The following is a 19176-nucleotide window of genomic DNA, read 5'->3' on the forward strand; positions in this document are numbered from 1 at the left end:
CCATTTGTTCTCTGTATTTAAGGGTCTCTTATGGTTTGCCTCCATCCCTCTCTGTTTGTAACTACTTTTTCCCCTTCCCTTCCCCTCGGTCTTCTCTTATGCTTCTCAAGAAGCACATGTGAGTGAAAACATATGATATGTATCCTTCTCTGACTGACATGTCGCTCAACATACAACCTTCCCATTGCATCCACGTTGCTGCCAATGACATGCTTTCACTCTTTCTCAATGCAGATAGGGCCGATTAGCTCCCAGTGAGCACACATGAAGGTTGTTTTCAACCCCCCGAACAACTAATTTCTGATATCAACGAAAACATGTTGTCCTCCTCAAACCGTTGGGCGTTGAAGTCTCTTGTTTGTGCAGTGACTCTTACTGTGCTCTTTGCCCCCGCCACAGACTGCCTCAACATCCTGCTCTTGGAGACTTTCAGGGATCCTGCATGCCCAGTCGTTGCGCCAGCAGGTGATCGTCAAAGAAACGACTCAAAAAGAACTAAACAGAATCAGAACCCAGTCCTACACACTTGGGCAGCAGCTCGTGTGGAGACTCTGCCCTCCAGATCACCACTGCTTTTACCCACGGACAGGAAAAGCTGCAAAGCTGTCAAGTGCCCCAACCCCCCTACACTGTTTGATGTCAGATGTTGGGTTTCTTTTGCTACATTCAGGCTCCCAGATGTAACTAAATTGGGTTCTATTTCTCCATAACCCACAGGTTTTCCATAGTCATAGGACACGAAGCTTCCCTGGGGAATTGTGCCGGTCACTTCCTTCACAGATTTATTTCATTATCATCTGGGACAGAGAGTTGGGACCCAACTGTATCCCTTCTGATTCCCTTGATCTCCTTCTAAACAGGTTTTCCAGTGAGGGACTGAGTTTCCTAGCCTGGAACTATGTCTCTCTGATTTTAATTGTGGAGTCCTGCTACATTGCCCTAGATCCAGGGGAACATGGACAGTGGGTTCTCCATGGGCTCACCTGTGACACCTCTCTTGGCAAGAGAAGGCAAAAAGTCTTCTGGGATGGGGCAAGTGTTATTGGGAGGGAGCTATCTTCACTTGTGTGCATGGGGTGTTGGAGATCAGAGGTCAGAGTCAGGAACCGTGTAACTGTTACTCAGAGAGTGCCCAGCATTCACAAGCAGCTAACACATGGTGATTCCCAAGGACACATTGCCCTCCCTTACTGAGACCTGTGTGCTTGTTAGCCTGAGGGCTGTTGGTGACCCTGTTCCACAGGCCGCTGTGAGTTAACCACATGATGAGAAGTCCAGTGTTGGAGCATGAGCATTGTTCTTCCCCAGGTGGTCAGGGCAGACAGTCCATTCAAAGACTCGGGGACCAGAGCCCAATTCCACAGACATGGCTGCCAGCCAGCACAGAGAAGCCAACACTGAGATAGATCGCGAGGGCCTCTGCCCCCTGGTTGTAAGTGGAAGGCCAGAGCCAGAAGCCTTCCTGCCCTACGTAGCTCAGGATGCAGTGCGCTTGTGATCGGTGCTTCCTTTCATGCCAACCCCACAGACGTTTCCTTCTTACTCTCAGGACACCTAGCTTGCCTGGAAAATAGTGCTCATGTCCGCAGTCCCATTTTAATTCCATTTTCATCTGAACTGAACAATTTATGTACCCAGTGTGTTTCTTCTCAGTTGTTATTCTTATTTTGATTAAGATTATCATCAAAATCATCATTGTTATTTATTGACCAATTCCTCCCTGTGGGACTTTGGTGGAATCAGTCTGGAAGCCTCCCTTTTGATTTTTAATTATAAACTCTTTGATAGTTTTCCTGGATGTGGGACGGCTTGGAAATTTACTGCTTCATGCCCTCTGGCAAACTTACACTGGCACAGAAGCAGCTACCCCAGTGCATTGGAAAGCATTGAGCACAAGAGGTTGGCCTGTGGACAGAAGGCCGGAGGGAAAGCAACCTGCCTTTTTTCTAGGGCAAAGGAAATATATCAGCAGGAAGGAGTCAGGAGCAATGCAGCTGCCACTCAGACAGCAATCTCTGGCAGCTTCTCTAATTTCACAACGTAATATCCTCCAGATCCATGGATGTAGCTGCAAGTGGCAAGATTTCATTCATTTTGATAGGACACAGACCTTTCTTCCTGGCGGAAGGTGAGAGGCTGTTCACAGGTCTCTCTCTGAAACGCAGCGATCCACTGAGGAAATCCCAGGCATCTGGGATCCTTGTGTAACACGATGAGGAGTAAACACGTCCGGAGGACGTCTGCCGCCAGGGAACTCCAGGGACTCCAAGTTCACCCGGCTTTTTGAAGAAATCCGAAGGAGGGAAGGAGGAAGTGCATTTGACTAAGCAAATAGCTCAACCGGTTTTCAGACACGTTGAGAAAATACAGAAAATAACTGGTTTCCTAAGGTTTGTGGCTGCATAAAGTTTTCTCTTCATGAAAACAGAAATTATTGCTCCAACCTGCCAGCATACATCTCCTCATGGCCTCCAGTGTTTGTTTCTTGTAAATGATTACTTTGTTACAAGTAAAAAATTCTATTACTGTGAGTTAAACCCGTCCTCACACACGCAACCCACACACAAAAAGGCCACCGGGGTGGCTCAGTATAAGGGTCGGACTTCGATTCAGGTCATGATCTCGAGGTTTGTGGGTTCGAGCCCTTCCTCCAGGTCTGTGCTGTAAATTATGGTTATTGAGCGGAATGCAGTGTTCTCTATTTATATTTTAGATGAAATTTATAAATTGCAGAATTCAGATTTTAGTAACCACTTTAAACCAAGTAAGGAATAAGCGAGAATGAGCTTAAAAATATTACTAACAGGCATATCCAAAATATCATTTCAGTGTATAGCCAGCGTGAGAAAAAAATAATGAAAGATTTTGCATTCTCTCTTATCATGTCTTTAAAATGTGGTGTGCATTTTATACGTTCCACACGTCTCACTTTGAGTAGCCTCATTTCAAGTACTTGCAATAAAGCAGGTGACCGCCTATTGGACAACCCCGTCCCACTCCCTTGATTACACTGATCTTTTAGGTAATTGGAATATATCTATTTTTAGAGGCAGGTGCATTTTAAACTGACCCCTGCCTGATTCAGGACTTGTACTGCTTTCCTGACACTGTTCTCTCCTTTTATCTTTTCTTTGTTTTAAGATTTGTTTTTTGAGAGAATCCTACTACAATCGGGTGAGGGGCAGAGGAGAAAGGGAGACACAGAACCTGAAGCAGGCTCCAGGCTGTGAGTCATCTGCATAGAGTCTGACGCGGGTCTCCAAACTCACAAACCGTGAGATCGTGACCTGAGCCAAAGTCGGACACTCAACTCACTGAGCTACCCAGGTGCCCCTGCTCTTTTCTTTGACACTTGAACCACAGTGAACTCCTCTTTACCTTTTTTTGGGTAATATTTTTAAGTTTTAGATGGATTTTGGCGTTGTTGTCCTTGTTTCGTGCACTTAATGATTGTTAAGGTTTGTTCTCATAGTTACCCTTTCTGTTGTGACCTTGTTCTGCAAACCTTGTTTTTTCATATTTCTTTCAGAGACTACGTTTCTTTTCTGCAACAAGGTGTTTTAATATTGCTTTTAGTTCGTGTCTGTGGCTGATGGGTAGTCATGGTTTGTGTGTGTGTGTTGTTTTTGTTTGTTGTTTCTGTTTTTATTTTTGTTTTTGCTTCTGTTTTGCCTGAAACACGTCTTTTTCTTCACTTGGAAGAATGTTTCTTTTAGGTAAAGACTTCTGAGTTGGTGGCTATTTTAGTTCACCTTTCATACATGCCAATCCATCATCTGGCTTCATTTGCTTTCCTTGAAGAGTCAGCTGGTAGTTTTGTCCCATGGAAGGCGGTATATGTGACTTCTCATGACTCTTAACATCTTTTTGCCTCATGTGTTCTTTGTGGAGTCACTGTCATCGTTATCAGTTTTATATCTTTGTAGCGATATGTTACTACCCACTTTGTGTTTCCTCTACATTGTGGGTTACCATTGGATATTTGTACCGTATCTTCTGTGTCTTTGGGCTTCTGTATTTTCTTGACGTTTTCTCTGTGTATGGCCTAGATATATTTTTACCTACCTATCTTTCAGTTCACTGAGTCTATTCACCTGTGTCTTGTTTGATTTGAAGCCCATTGAGTTCTTAATTCAATTAACAAGATTTTTTAGTCTTTATGTTGGAGAGCTAGACAAGTTGGGAGCAATGGATGAACAGAGAGAGAGGGAGACATAGATGCCCAAGCAGTCTCGCGCCCATGATCACGAGATCATGACCTGAGCTAAAGTCAGATGCTTAAGGAAATGAGCCAATCAAGCAGCTGAAGATCTTAATTTTAGCTCTGATAATTTGCAGTTTGAGAATCTGTTTTGAGTCTCTGAAATATCCCATTTGTCAAGAATGGTTTTTGGACAGTTGACTTTTGCATCCAGTAATTCCAGTCTATGTGTCTCCTCTTGGTCTCTGTTCTTTTTTCTTTTGATCGATGTGATGTAAAAAATGTTTTTTTATATTTATTTATTTATATTGCGGGAGAAAGTGAGAGCAAGTGTGAGTGTAGAGGACGGGGGAGAGAGAGGCCATTTTGAAGAGAGGTTCTTTTCTGTCAGTAAGAGCCCAACACAGGGCTCAAATTCACAAACATGAGCAGAAAACAAGTGTTTGTCCCTTAACCGAGTAGCCTGAACTATCCTGGTACATCTCTGTGTTTGCTTGTTTGTTTCTTTCCTTTTCTTATTAAAAGAATTTTTTTGTTAATATTATTTACTTTTGAGAGAGAGAGAGAGGTAGAGACAAAAATTGTGCAGGGCAGCGGGAGACAAAGAGGGAGACACAGATTCCAAACAGTCTCCAGGCTCTTCACTGTGAGCACAGAGCCCGACACGGGACTCAAAACCATAAACCCTGAGATCATGACCTGAACCTACGTGGGATGCTTACCGGACTGATTCACCCAGGCATCCCTTTTCTATTCTTTTCATTTCTTTTTCTTTTCTTACTTTTCCTTTCCTTTTCTATCCTCTTCTCGTCTCTTTTTTCTTTTTCTTTTCTTTTCTTCTTTGTTTTTATTTTTCTATTGGACATGATGTAGAAGCATAGAGGCTCTTGTGTTTGTATTTCTTACCTAGTTAGAGTAGATTTGCTTTTGGGGAGGAAATGATATAATAGCCAAGTATATGCGTATATTTCATGCACTCGTGCCGTACCTTTTACTATTTTTGATATTTTGAAGCTGCCCAGCTCGTCTGCCAGTCTTTCCAAATGTCACACATCTGCAAAGTTTCCAACGTATTTTTTGGAAAAAAAATCCCCACATAGAAATGGGTCTGCACAGTCTTACATCAAGAATCACATATGCGTCTGTGGGTAAACCTTGTCAAGCCAGATTGCAAGGAACGTGGATAGTTCTGTGGTAAATTCGCCTTGATTAGGAAAAGGTTAATTCATGAAGAAACTTGAAGTATGTCACCTGTTTTTACAATGACTTTCTAGCATTGACGAAATCAACCACTCTCGCTATTTGGAATTTGAGTTAAGTGAACCTTGTCCGCTTGTTTTTCTTCAGAGTCAAAACTTCTGGGCCGCCTAAGTGGCTCAGGGGGTTAAGCGTCTGACTCGGTTTCAGCTCAGGTCATGATGTCAGGGTTCACGGATTGAGCCCTGCACAGGGCGCTGAGCTCTACTGAAGGGAGAGTGTGCGTCCACCTCCTTGGAGCCCACCTGTATGCCGTGTCTTGGGCGAGCGCTCAGTATTGGCGGGAGAGAAACCCCACGCGCGGTGATGGACCCTGGCATCCCTCTCTTCAAAAACCCTTCGTCCATATTTCCTGCTTGACTAAGGAAATAAGACTTATACTCTGCCTTTCGTCAAGAGTCGTACAATCTTTTTTGAAAAGTGCATTTCGTATGGTTGTCTCTGATTGGGACAGGTGTTCAGTCTAAGACAGGGCTTTTGAATACCGTCAGGTTTCCCCACTGCCGCTCCACAAGCCTGCTTGCCAGATGAGGCCAGAGGCTGGGGATGGGCAACAGGGTTCTCAGGCTGTGGTTCCCAACTCAGCAGGGTTCCTAAAACATAAACCTGCCAGGCACCTGAAAATGTCTGTCCCCTTGAGAGTAGGTCCCTACGAAAATCCCCGGGACTCCTGTGGGTGGTGATGAGGGGCCTTGTGTATGTTTCTACCTGAGGTTGGTGAGTGAGTGTACTCTGGAGAGCCACGGAAGCCTGGTGCGCTCTTGCTAATGACCCCCTGTGACTTTCCACTTTTCTCCCCTCTCCGACCCCTGGAGTGTACAGCCCTTGCTGAGGAGCTCAACAGCTGTAGGAGCAGCTCTTGTAGAGAAAGGAAGAGGTCGTCGAACTGAAGGCAGAGAGAAACAACACCAGGGTCAGTAGGCGCACTGCCAGTGTCTTTAAGCACACGACAGCACTCCTCTTGTCCACATGTCCCTGTGGAGTTGGTTTGGACCCATTTTTCTCAGACCTCGTTTGATCTGTGAGAAGGCTATCTTACATTCGTGGGGGCAGATCCCTAACTGGGTACTGAACTGAAGTGATTCAGACTTGGTTTTGCATTTGGTGAATTTGCAAATGAAGGTGTTCTTGAAACACCGTTTTCCTTTTGCCTCTCCCGCCAGCTGCTGCTGGACCATTTGGAGTTCCTCGTCTCCAGGCACGAGAGAGCTCTTCGGAAAACAGTGAGGCTACTAGGCGAAGACTCAGGCCGGCGTGTCCAGTGAGGCCGAGGGGCTGAAGGTCTTTGAACTCCATATTGGAGAACGAAAAAAGGGAGGATAAAACGGTGTGCCTCGCCACGGCGGTTCTCGACTTGTGCACATGCTGTGTGTTATCAGGCATACAATGCGTGTTTGTGTGACTGGCGTTTCCTTTTAAGCTTCTTGAATTCTTGTAAGAAGCCGGGTCTTTATGGATAAAAAGCAGTGGTTGGTGGAAATGCGTGTACAGATTTGCTGGTAAAAATTGCATAATATATTTCGGGGGAAGATTTGTCTCCAATGTAAAATTGAAAGCAAGTTTGTGAACATGAGCATCCGTGAAAGTCTTTACCAGCATTCTGTCATGTTATTTGTTTTTTTTTTTTTAATTTTCTTTAACGTTTATTTTTGAGACAGAGACAGAGCATGAACAGGGGAGGGTCAGAGAGGAAGGGAGACAAAGAATCTGAAACAGCCTCCGGGCGGGCTCCGAGCTGTCAGCACAGAACCCGACGCGGGGCTCGAACTCACGGAACGTGAGATCATGACCTGGGCTGATCAGATGCTCAACCGACTGAGCCACCCAGGCGCCCCCTGTCATGTTATTTGAAGCGAAGGGGACCTTACAGTGGCTTTACAGTACGGATTAATAAAAAATCCTCCGCGTACAAACTCAATCCCTTTGGTTCCAGGTGAGAGAGCGTTTATGTGTGGCCCTGGAGTGTTATAGTTTCTTCGAAGAAGAATCAGGGGCCACATGCAAAGAGTAAGCTCCAGACATCATCACAGGATTTGAATGGAGGGGGTTTCCTTTTTACCCTTTGTTTTAAAAATGTATATATATGAAGACCAGCAGTGGGGGCCATCACATGATGCTTCCCTTTCTGGCTTTCAAAGGTGCAGAGCCAGATGAAGGAGTGCCTAGCTCCCCTCTCCACTCTCGTGGCCAAGGTGGAGGAAGATCTAGACAACGCGCGGAAGGATGTCACCATTTCAGAAGTAATGAACACCATGTTACGACGAGATGTGCATGAAGTGAGAGGCAGTTGAGAAGGTCTCGCTGTCCTCAAGTCAAATGTGGGGTGTTTGATTCGGTCTTTGCCCACTCTGTCCTTCCTCTCCTACATTTTTTGAACGTTTGGAGTTTGGTAGAAATAGCTGCAGAACGGAACGTTATTCCAGGGCCTGGCAGCTGCCTCCCCGTCTGTATGATAGAATCTGTCTTCTCTGGGCTCTACCCTACCAAAGCCTGGTGGGTAGGCGGCGTTGTGCCTTCAGGCGTGGAGTGCATGCCACCTGAGCTTGTCCCTCGCCGTGCTCACGGTCCGTTCTGGCAACACGCTCAGCACATTCGAAACACTGTGGTGCAGCCGCTCTGTTACTGGCACCGTGTCCGGGGCTGGCTCTGGTTGTGCATGTGCTCTGTGCTCCCGGGTCACGCCCTGGAAGGGTTGCCGAGGGTTCTCGACTCAGGGCGCTTAGAGTCCAGATCAGCTTGGGAGGGAGAGTGTCAGCTCCCTGGAGGCAGCCCTCTCCGGCAGCTGCTGGCCTGTGGTTCTCACTCGTGTGGGGCGGTGTGTCGTGTGCCAAGCACACGTGGAAGATGCTCTTCCGTGCTTCACCCAGTCCGACAAGCTCTCAGGATGGTCCTTTGAACAACCTCAGCAGCAGTAGCAGTAACCAGGACTCCCTGCACAACGCCCCCATAAAGAAGGTCATCAGTCCCGTGCGCTGCTTGCTAGGCAAGAAACAAAAGGTCCACCCCGGCCACGCTAGTGTTCTATATAGCTGCAAAGGGGTTCTATATAGCTGCAAAGGGGTTCTATATAGCTGCAAATAGGTTATATCTCCTCCATAGTGAACCTGAGGCCCGTATTAAGATAAGGTTCCTGGAGGACGTAGAGCATGTATGAAATCTGGAAAGGACTCACGTGGAATCCCATTCCACCTTGTGAAGTTGTGCAGGGAGGGCCTGACCCCAGAGCACTTAACTCTAAGCCTGGCTCCTGCACAGATGAGTTTGGGGCTCTCGGGAAGCTCCATATTAGCATTCCTGTGCTTCCGTTCTATCACCTAATAGGATCTGTGGGAGCACTTCCGTCATATGGCTTATAGGAGTGTCTGCATCTAAATATCTACATGATACTTTGATCACAGAAGTTCCATCACATGTGTAACTGCAGCCCCTGTGGGGACATGGTCACCAGCATTCAGAAACTGTCATTCATCTGGTGGTCTCTCTGGCGCACTCACTACGTTGCCCTCCTTTTTCCTTCCCCTGTATTTTTTGAGTTTCTCTTAGACTATGACCTTTGCAATCTATTCAGTACCACCTATTTTTAAATGGTCTTGATTCCAGACAGTGGGTTTCATTTCCTACCAAGCAGCTGAGGAGCTGTGATGCCTGGGAAGGGGCCCCAGAGAACTGGTGCGGGCCCACCAGTTCCCTCTGGGATTTTCCACTGTAGAGCAGGTCGCTTGTGGGTTGAGCGTGTCCCAGAGCTAAGTGGATGGAGGCATGTTGAGGCCACATCCCAGTGATCCGACAACTGAAAAATAAAAGTGAGCCCTCTTCAACAGAAGAGGTGGTTTGTAGTCTAGCGGGGTGGAGCAGGAGGTGGGCCAAGGGGGACATTGGAGATGGTGGGACCACGGGATGGGGCCTTGAGCCGGGGAAGAACTCAGTGGGCTTTGTGATACACTGGACAGCAGGCAAGGCATGGGGCCACTCTCAGTGTCCCGAGTGCCTGCGAGGCCTGGAGTGGGCTGTCTCCCGTCCACACTGGGCCCTGAGAGCCGCTTGCCGTAGAGGCCTTTTCCCCTTCAGCCCCGGACTTGTCCGTTCGTTTCTCTTTCCGTCTGCCTCAATCTAGTCTCCTCAGAACTCATAATAATGACCATCACTGGCACACTCAGTTGTACTTCAGGTGAAAAGCCGTTATTTCTGTTAATGCTCCCAATTCCGTAGGAACCCTCGGGAATAGGTTCCCTAGGAATAGAAATTTGTGGAAACAGTTTAAGAGTGGTCTGATTTGAATGTCCCTATGTTTGAAGTGTATAAAACTGTTTTACAATAACTTGGATACTTGCCACCTGGCTGTATGCAATTTCTTACTGAAAGTAGACTTTTTGCTCCTCGAACCATGCTGGGAAAATTCTGTCCCTTAAATGTTGCCGATGTGTTTTATTTCACATCTTTATACTTTCTGTAAAGAAAACAGTAAGATTTATGGTAGTGCCTTCTGGTTCTCCCACCCCACTCACCCCAAAATGTGTATTTTTGTAAGGTCTGAGATAACAAAAATTGTGGATTGGCTGCTTTCTGCGTGGAGCCTGCTTTGGGTCCTTTTCCTCCTTTCTCTCTGCCTCTTTCTCCTCATACACACACTCTCTCTCTCTGAAACTTTGAAAAGAAGGGCGATTGAGTGGCTCAGTCAATGAAGCATCTGAGTCTTGGTTTCGGCACAGGTCATGTTTTCATACTTGGTGAATTTGAGCCTTGCAGTGGGCGCAGAGCTGACAGTGGGGAGTTTCCTTAGGATTCTCTCTCCCCCTAATTCTCTGCTCCTGCTCCTCTTGCTGTTTCTGCCTCTTTCAAAAATAAAAAAACTATAAAAAATAAACCAATAAGCTATTGAGAAACCAATAGTTTGACAGAAATGAGGAGTTTGGTTTCTTTCCTTTTTGCTATTTGACATTGATAGTCTTCAGAGATATTTTTGACATCATAACATGTTGGCTGCAGCTTGGGAATAGAGCTTGTAAGTTGTGTTTTGGCGGTAGCCAGATATCTCACTGCAATCCAGGGCCCTGGGCTCTGGGGGAATGTTTCAGTTATTTATTTGAAAAGACACAAAACGTTGCATTCTCCTTCTACAAAACCAGGACTGATTTCCTCCCACACCACTACTTAAGACTGTCGTCATTGCCATAAGAACGAACACATGCTTGTGAGGAGAACAGGGCAAGGGCAAGGGTGCTGTGGGACTGTCCCAGCGTGTGGCACTGTCTGCAGCTTAAAGACTATTTGGAAAACGAAAAGGTATCTTCTATGGCAGGAAGGTGATTTCACATAGACAGTGGAGCAGGCCCAGGCAGCCCAGGAGTCTCCCGAATTGTGCCCGGTAAGAGTCCTGGCACAAGTGTGGCCCTGTCTCCCTTTACCCCCTGGGGTGTCTTCTGGGCAGGGGGCCCGATGGCTGTCAGGAATGTGGGTAAATACCTGTAAACAAAATTGCAGAGCGAGGTCATTTTAAAGGACTGGTAACTTTAATATACACTTTTGTTTTTTAATTTCCAATCAGTCTTGATTTCTGGATGATGACAAAACTTTAGGAAGGCACCTTCTTGGAGAAAACAATGTAGACCAAAGGACATTTGTGACTTAGCTGCTGGGTCAGCAGAGACTCTCCCTGCAGACTTCTGGGTCACTTCCTCTCTGTCCTCTATGCAGCCAAATAAGATGCAGCTGGTCGTCGGTCCGTGACATGCTGACCTGCCCCAGCCCCTCGGCGACGGCGCCACGGGAGGCTCTGTGACTGGAATGTGAACAATGGTGGAGAATGGCCGACTTCGCATGTAACCAGGCTGTGGCCCGCTCAGGCTTCAATGATCTAAGATGACTCCTAACTTCTGCTTATCTGCTTGAATATTAGTGTGCTCTTCCACCTACTACAGCTAGGCATCGTGGGTGTCCTCAGTGCGTGGGCTCTATCAGAGCCTAGTCCTGGGGGCCTGGGCAGCTTGCCTGGAGTGACCCGCAGAACCTGGGAGCTGGGGCCACGGCAAGCCTGGGCGGGGGGGACCTGGGCACGTCCTTCCCCCACCCCTGCCCCACACCCACCCTGATCTCCCTGGTACCACAACACTCAGAAGACCAATCAGGAAGCACTGGGCTCCCACCACGGGGCAGGGTGCTGGGTGTGCACCCAGGAGAAAGGCGCGAGACCCTGGAAATTATGTAGTGCAACTCTAATAAAGGTCTTACTGTTCTTACGGAAATCAACGTTTTACATTTCTTTTTTGAACAAGTTTCAAGAGTGGACCTCATTCTCCATTTGTAGATTTTCCTTAAGTTTTTTATGTTTATTTATGACTGAGAGACAGAGAGACAGAGCATGAGCATGGGAGGGGCAGAGACAGGAGAAGACACAGATTCCGAAGCAGCCCTCACGAGGCCACCTCAGGAGGCTCTGGCACAAGATCCCTCATAGCTCAGGCGACTCTGGGATGGTTCCTTCCCTCCCCGCCACAGAGAGCTTATGGCCATTGGGTCAAGGGATGGACGCCCTGACCCGTGGGCCTTGTGTGGAGGGCACAGCTGACAATCGCTGGGATTTCCTCTTCCTGTACTGTCTCTCCCGCCAGGGCCCATCGTTTACTGCTGTGAGGGATACATAGTTTCTTTCTGTGGAGTAAGACTTCCCTTCTCCTTTCTGTCAGGGCATAGTTAGGTCATTCTGTGTCTTCCTGTTCAGAACCTTTGCTGGCTGATCTTTAGTTTCTGCACTTCCTAGTCCTTAGTGTTAAGTGTGAGGTTTGGAACAACAAAGTGCTTCCCTGCGTTTTACGTCTAGGATTCTGTTTTTTCCCCACCAAAGCTGGGCAAGCCTTCGGCATCTGAGAGTTTCTGGAAACAGACCAATTCCCCACAGGTACATTAGGTTGCACACGGTTTATTAAAACTTGATTTGGTGAATCCCATTATGCTTAAAAAAGAAATGTCAGTTGAGAAACAGACCAAGCACCGAGCAGATGTCCGAGGGGTGTGGCCTCTCTGAGAACACGCGTTAGCCATCCTTGGCTGTGCTCGCCCCATACTGAATGTTCCGGGGCTTGCAGGCCTTTGCACAGACCCGGCAGGTCCCACCGAATACCCTTGACTCTCCTACCGCTACACGCTCCTCCTTGAGGCCACTCTACCCTCCTCACTGCGGCCCTTAAGGTCCTTTCTTGTGTGTCACGTCGAGTGTTCTGAATGTAATTGTGACTTCACACGTTCCTCCTCGCCTTTTGCTGGCCGAGTCCTGCCACCTCCCAGGTGGGTGCTCCGCGGTACTGGGAGGGGTCTGTCCCCATGGCCCCTGCAGAGGGGCAGCAGGCGCATGCCCAAGAGGGGTTGTTGCCTCCTTCCTGATGATGTGGCTCCACTTGATGGTGTTTCTCAACATCTCTGACGTTCTGCTTTCTCTTACCCCCCTGTCGCTTGAGTCCTCGGTGGGAAGAAGTGGCGTGGATTCTGCTGATTCTCCTCCTTGTCTTCCTGCGGCACCTTTCCCAGTCCTGACTTGAGGCCAGCGCTGTGTCCACACCACCCAGTGCGTGGGCAGATTTCAGCGGGAGCAGGGAGGCTCCATCCTGCCCGGCTTCGGTGCTTGCTGGCCCCCGTGCCCTGTCCCTTCTCGCTGTATCTTACCTGACTCCTCTTTTAAGAACATTCATCCGTGTACAGCCCCCTCCCCAGGGAGTCCAGGGTGGTCTCCAGGTCCTCCACGTAGCTGCACTTACAAAGACTGCTTTTCCAAATAAAGTCACATGCACAGGTTCCAGAGATTTGGACATAGACGGGACCACCTCCCCAGTCCACCTGTTTCTGGAGAAGGCCTGCTCTGCCCGGTCCTACCCCGGAGGCATCAGGGTGGGGAGGATGGGCCCAACCCTCCCACGGGGAAGAGGACTCTCGGGTCACACGACAGGCCCAAGAGTGTCCAGGAAGAAAGGGGAAGATGGAAAATAGTCAAGAGGACCCCTGGCGTGCATCAGGATTACTGCCGGTTGATGTTCTCACTCGAGTGTGCTGGGCCTCTCCTAGCCACGAGCGTATGTGTGCCTGGTGAGGGTGAGTGTTCTCTGCTTTGGTAGAAGGCACTTTCAGGGACCCCTGAGACAGGAACCAGTCTGGAAAGGCACTAGGACGTGCGGGGGAGACAGCGATGCAAGAGGAAACCACCCTGCCCACACGTGAGAGGAAGCAGCATCAGGTCTGGACGCCAGGATGCCAGCCAGGCTGGGCTGTGGTGAGGGCCAGGCGCAGGGAGGCCTGTGTCCCACTGTGCCGCCTCCAAGGCCTCCGTCCGCTGTGAGCCATGGGCATGGTGGCCGCCCACAGGGTTTCGGGGCACACACACCAGAGCACATCCAGCAGTTAGAGGGTAGGTCAGCCTCTCCTGCGCAAATGGTGGCTGCCGTCCCACTTGCTTGGATTGTTTTCAGTGCGTCCGGCCAGCCGTCCTTAGAGGAGGCAAGCAGAACCTTTCTCCACTGGTGCTGAGGGGAGGCCCACAGCCTAGCCTCCGTGCTTCAGGGCCGTGGCTCTGGTTTTCAGGCCGGGATGCTCTCGGAAAATTAAGTAAAAGCTATTTGTAAACATTTTCAGGAGAATAATAATGTCAGTTAATTTAAAAATTTTTAATTAGGGTAGCCTGGGCGGCTCAGTCGGTTGAGCGTCTGACTCTTGACCTCGGCTCAGGTCACGATCTCATGGTTTGTGGGTTTGAGGCCCGCATCGAGCCCTGGGCTGGCAGCACAGACCCTGCTTGGGATTCTCTCTCTCCCCTCCCCCACTCACGCATGTACTCTGTCTCAAAATAAAGTTATAAAAATAAAGTTACAAAAATAAAAAAAATTTTCACTCGTAATTAAAGCAGTGAGTAAGGCATTGTCACATTGCAAAAATAGAGGGCTAAGATTGTCTTAGTCTCCAACATCTTATTTTCTTTTTTACTTATGTTAATTTTTAAACTTTAAAAATGATATCTTTTGAGAGAGAGGGAGAGGGGAGGAGGGTCAGAGAGAGGGAGAGAGAGTCCCAAGCAGGCCCTCCAATGTCAGCACAAACCTGATGTGGGAACTTTTTCACCAACAGAGAGATCATGATCTGAGCTGAAATCAAGAGTCAGGTGCTTAATTGACTGGGCCGCCCAGGTTCCCCTAATTTCGGTTTATTTTTAAAGATGTTAAGTAACTTCTGCACAGACCCACGACCCAGGTATCAGGAGTTGTATACTCCCCTGACTGTGGCAGCTGAGTGACCCTGGTTTTTGTTTCTTTTAAATTTTGTAACGGTTGTTTATTTTTGAGAGGGAGAGAGACACACACAGGGTGCAACTGGGGGAGGGGAAGAGAGTCAGGGAGACACAGAATCCGAAAAAGGCTCCATGCTCTGAGCTGTCACCAAACAGCCCGACCTAGGGCTTCAACTCATGAATCGTGAGATCATGACCTGAGTCGAAGTTGGACACTCAGCCAAGTGAGCCACCGAGGTGCTCCTGTTTTTCATGTTTTGCTCAAAGTGCCACCACACACATTATTTCAAGGAAAACTGCGGCTGAATTGCCCCCACCCTGGTTCTTACTCCCCTCCCTTCCCCATGCGGTAGTATTCTAACCGTTTTGTCCCCTTACTTACCTGCTAACTCACGTGTGCTCAGTGTGAGCCCTGGCACATCCACTTCAGATTTACCCAGTGGCATCTAGGTAATAAAGCGACATGTATCGCTCAGCCACGTGGATTGCAAGGAGGACAACAGAAAGGGCTCACGGTGCCACCATATGTCCCAGTATTTACACGTGAATTCACCCACCCTCTGGGAATTCGACGCCCTGGGTTAGGTCAGGGTATGCATCAATGATTAAGAGACCATGTGGGTTGATACTGGTGGAAGATGGGTGATGGATTCATGAGGGTTTACTGTACATCTTCCTTTGGCATTTGTGCAGAAGTTTCTAGAATAGAAAACGTTAGTAGCTGTTTAGGGATCCCCTCCATGCGATAGATGGTCTCAGCCTGGAACGACTGCTCCCTGGCCCTCACTTTGGAACGTAAGGTAGCCCGGGTTCAAACTTTGAGCTGCACCGGCAGCGGAGACACGTCTCCCATCACAAATCAGCGTGTAAGTCCTACACGTCACGATTCCATCTTGATCTTGCTTTCACATTTTGATTCGTGTGACATCAGGATGCTTCCTACAAGCGGTGACGTCTTAGACCTGCTGAAACGTGGCCTATGATGACATCAAAGTCACGATGGGAGGTAGTTGCTTGTCTCCAACTCCCTTTGAGAGGTGGAGTCTAAGGCCTCCCCTTGAGCCTGGGCCGGCCTCGGTGACATGCTTGACCAAACGGATGTGTAGATGGGATGCTCGGGGGACCTGTGGTTCTTGAGTGTGACAGAGTTGCTCACAGAGGTAAGCGGTGCGTGCTTGGCACTGGCTGGTTTCTAGGGGAAGAGAGGACTTGATTTCTCTACTCTGTAATTCGTGACAGTGCAGTGCCTGTCGAGGTTGGTGTATCATTTGTGGGAGTCGGTGGGGAGTCGGTGGCTTGATGAATTGGTGTCTTGGTCTCTCTGCAGTCGCAGTGACCGTTCATGAGGAATGCAGCTGGCTTCTCCCTTGCTCCCTGAGTCACCCTGCTCTAATCCAGACAGCGGTCCCTGTGCCGTGCTTGTCTCTCAGCTGCATCACGGTCCCTTCAGAGAGGTTTCCTTGGGTTGTTTATATATTTTTTCATGTCTATTTCTTTTTGAGAGACGGAGATAGGATGTAAGAAGGGGAGGAGCAGAGAGAGAGGGAGACACAGAATCAGAAGCAGGCTTCAGGCTCCCAGCTTACAGCCCAGAGGTGGACGCAGGGCTCGAACCCACAAGCCTCGAGATCATGACCTGAGTCGAAAGTTGGATGCTTAATCTGGTTAGTCACGCAGGTGGTGTGTGTGTGTGTGGGGGGGGGGGGTTGGGGGGGGTGGGTGTGGATGTGTGTGTTTGCGTGTGTGAGTATGTGTTTAACTCACAGTAATAGGTTTTTTTCACGTGTAGCAAAGTCCTCATTTACAAGGAATAAACACAGGAGGCCATGAGGAGATGTATGCTGGCAGGTTGCAGCAGTGATTTCTGTTGGCACCAAGAGAAAACTTTACGCAGCTATAAATCTTTGGAAACTTGTCATTTTCTGTATTTTCTCAATGTGTCTGAAAACCGGTTGAGCCATTTGGTTAGTCAAATGCACTTCCTCCTTCCCTCCTTCGGATTTCTTCACAAAGCCGTGTGGAGTGTGGGAGGATGTCCTGGAGTCCTGAAAAGGTCTGCACGCCTGACGACTTGCCCTGGCGGCAGACGTCCTCCTGACGTTTTTCCTCTTCATCGTGTTACACACGGATCCCTCCAGATGCCTAGGATTTCCTCAGTGGATCACTGGGTTTCAGAGAGAGACCTGTGAGCAGCCTCTCACCTTCCGCCAGGAAGAAAGGGCGGTGCCTTATCAAAATGAATGAAATCTCGCCATTTGCAGTTACATGCATGGAACTGGAGGATATGACGCTAAGTGAAATTAGTCAGTCAGAGAAAGACAAAACTCATATGACTTCACTCATATGAGGACTTCAAGAGACAAAAGGGATGAACATAAGGGAAGGGAAACAAAAATAATATAAAAACAGGGAAGGGGACAAAACAGAAGAGACTCATAAATATGAAGAACAAACTGAGGGTTACTGGAGGGGTTGTGAGAGGGGCGATGGGCTAAATGGGTAAGGGGCACTAAAGAATGTACTCCTGAAATCATTGCTGCAGTATATGCTAACCAATTAGGAGGTAAATTTTCAGAAATAAAAAAAATAAAATTATAACAAAAAAGAAAAAAGAAAGGTATGTCCCTTGTCACCATTGTGTTCCCTCCACTCAGAACACAGGAGTGAGTCCCCAAGCAAGGAAAGGGAGGGATTCTCCCTTTGGGTGTGCGAAGATCAGATCAGGACAGAAATTTTCTGGGAGGATATTTTGTTGTTTGAAAGGTGTAATCAAGAGGGCGCCTGCCTGGCTCTGTTGGAACAGCATGTGACTCTTGATCTCGGGGTCACAGGGTCGTGAGATTGAGCCCCACGTTAGGTGTAGAGATTACCTGAAAATCAATCAATCAGTCAATCAATCAATCAATCAATCAATACAAATGAATAACATTTAAAAAATCCAGCTCAGTTTCCAGTGTTGCCTGGGGTTTCAAAGAGAACTCAGGAGCTGGGGAGCAGGAGCATATGGACCGTGGGCATGGCTGCCAGGCAGGATGTGAGGAATCAGGCACAGGTGCTCACCCTGCCCTCTGATGAAGCTGGCTTCCAGAAGGACCAGGAATGGTGTGGCCTTGCCGAGTTTTCCTGATGAGTCTAGAACAACAGGCAAAGCCCTCTTTCACCTTCACCTTCCGGGAGATTTAGCCTCACCGGCCCTCCCCAGAGACCCTGTCCTTTCGTGTGACAGTTTCCCCTGGTCCGAACTGCAGGCAGCTGAAGTCGTGCATGCAGTTGGGTGGCCTCTTTCCAGCTCGGGGCCATGGGGCACACTTGGCTGGAGAGGCAGAGACTGTGTACAAATCACACAACTTTCGTTCTGCCGTTGTTTCGTTTGTGAATGGGCGCCCCGGCGAGACACTGCCTGGTTTCCCCTCCCGGGACTGAGATTTGAGTCTGATGTTTAAAACTGCGTCCACAGTAGATTGCATCTGGGAAATTCGTGCCAGGCTTAGGATACCTAGAGAGAGGGGAGCGAGATTTGAGGTGGCCTTGAAGGGACAGTGTGGATCCTGCCTTACCTGCTAGCAAACTGTTGCCCTTTCAGGGCGCAGTGACAGGGGTCGCATCTGGGCACTTGAGAGCTGTGCCCTGATTTGCCCCTCGCCGCCATCCCGGATTTGGACTTGAGGCCCAGTAGAGCTGGAGGGGGTGGGTCCACACAGGCTTTTGCTCTGGCTGAATTCAAGCCACAGGAGCACCCCAGTGTGGCAACCCAAAAAGCACCCACTGGGTGTCCCCAGTCCAGACACATGGGTGGAGCTTCCCCTTGATCGACTTAAAACGGTGTTTCATTTGCTTCCTGGCCCAGGTGAAATTTTACTAGTACTCGTGTGGAAAACGAGTCGGGTCTCATACATAGTTTTCTCTTGAAACCTGTAAAAGTTCGAGTTTACATCTGCGGGTGGGAAAAGTCTTGTCCTGTTCAGGTGTGAGTCTGCTGCCCTTGGTCTCGGTGCCAGATGGACCCTTCTAGCACTGATGTGCTGGAGGTGGAGGGGACAGCACATCCTCTGAGATTCCCAGTAGGAGAAAAGTCCACATTGTACCAGCCAGATATTTCCCCCGCGAGGTGTGAAGCAGCCCTCCAAGAAATCACTTGAAAAAATGGACACAATTGTCAGAGCCTGAGTTAGGGATGTCACTATTACCCTTCCAGGAAGTACTTGAAATCGAAATGATTCCTGTTGTTTCTTTGAAGTGAGAAAGTCCACGGAACCTAGGAATCGCTCACGTTGTTGGGCTCCTTCATGTTTGGACAACACTGTTGTCATGACTTAGTGAAGGCATGTTTTCTTTCTTACTTGCTTGCTTTCTTGCTTTCTTTTCTTTATTGATGCTTATTAATGAGAGAGAGAGAGAGAGAGAGAGAGAGAGAGAGCGCCGCAACGGGGGAGGGGCAGGGAGCGAGGGAGAC

General features: G+C 48.5%; 2 protein-coding genes across 11 annotated transcripts in view; both read left to right on the forward strand.

Annotated features, from left to right (window-relative positions):
• LOC109497146 (liprin-alpha-1-like) overlaps positions 1-11023 on the forward strand; it is a 43420-nt gene extending 32397 nt beyond the window's left edge. The window contains exons 9-11 of one of the 10 annotated variants that reach the window (XR_006593503.1): positions 400-6825; positions 7392-7465; positions 7597-11023. The gene's annotated coding sequence lies outside the window, so the exon portion shown is untranslated. Of the gene's footprint in view, positions 1-399 lie in introns of all 10 variants that reach the window. The other 9 variants (XR_006593506.1, XR_006593500.1, XR_006593501.1 and 6 more) reach the window with 9 other exon arrangements.
• LOC123383605 (liprin-alpha-1-like) overlaps positions 1-19176 on the forward strand; it is a 180937-nt gene that overhangs the window by 46215 nt on the left and 115546 nt on the right. The gene's annotated exons all lie outside the window — the stretch shown is intronic.

Source organism: Felis catus (assembly GCF_018350175.1).
Source record: "Felis catus isolate Fca126 chromosome D2 unlocalized genomic scaffold, F.catus_Fca126_mat1.0 chrD2_random_Un_scaffold_51, whole genome shotgun sequence".
In the NCBI taxonomy this organism is placed as follows: domain Eukaryota; kingdom Metazoa; phylum Chordata; class Mammalia; order Carnivora; family Felidae; genus Felis; species Felis catus.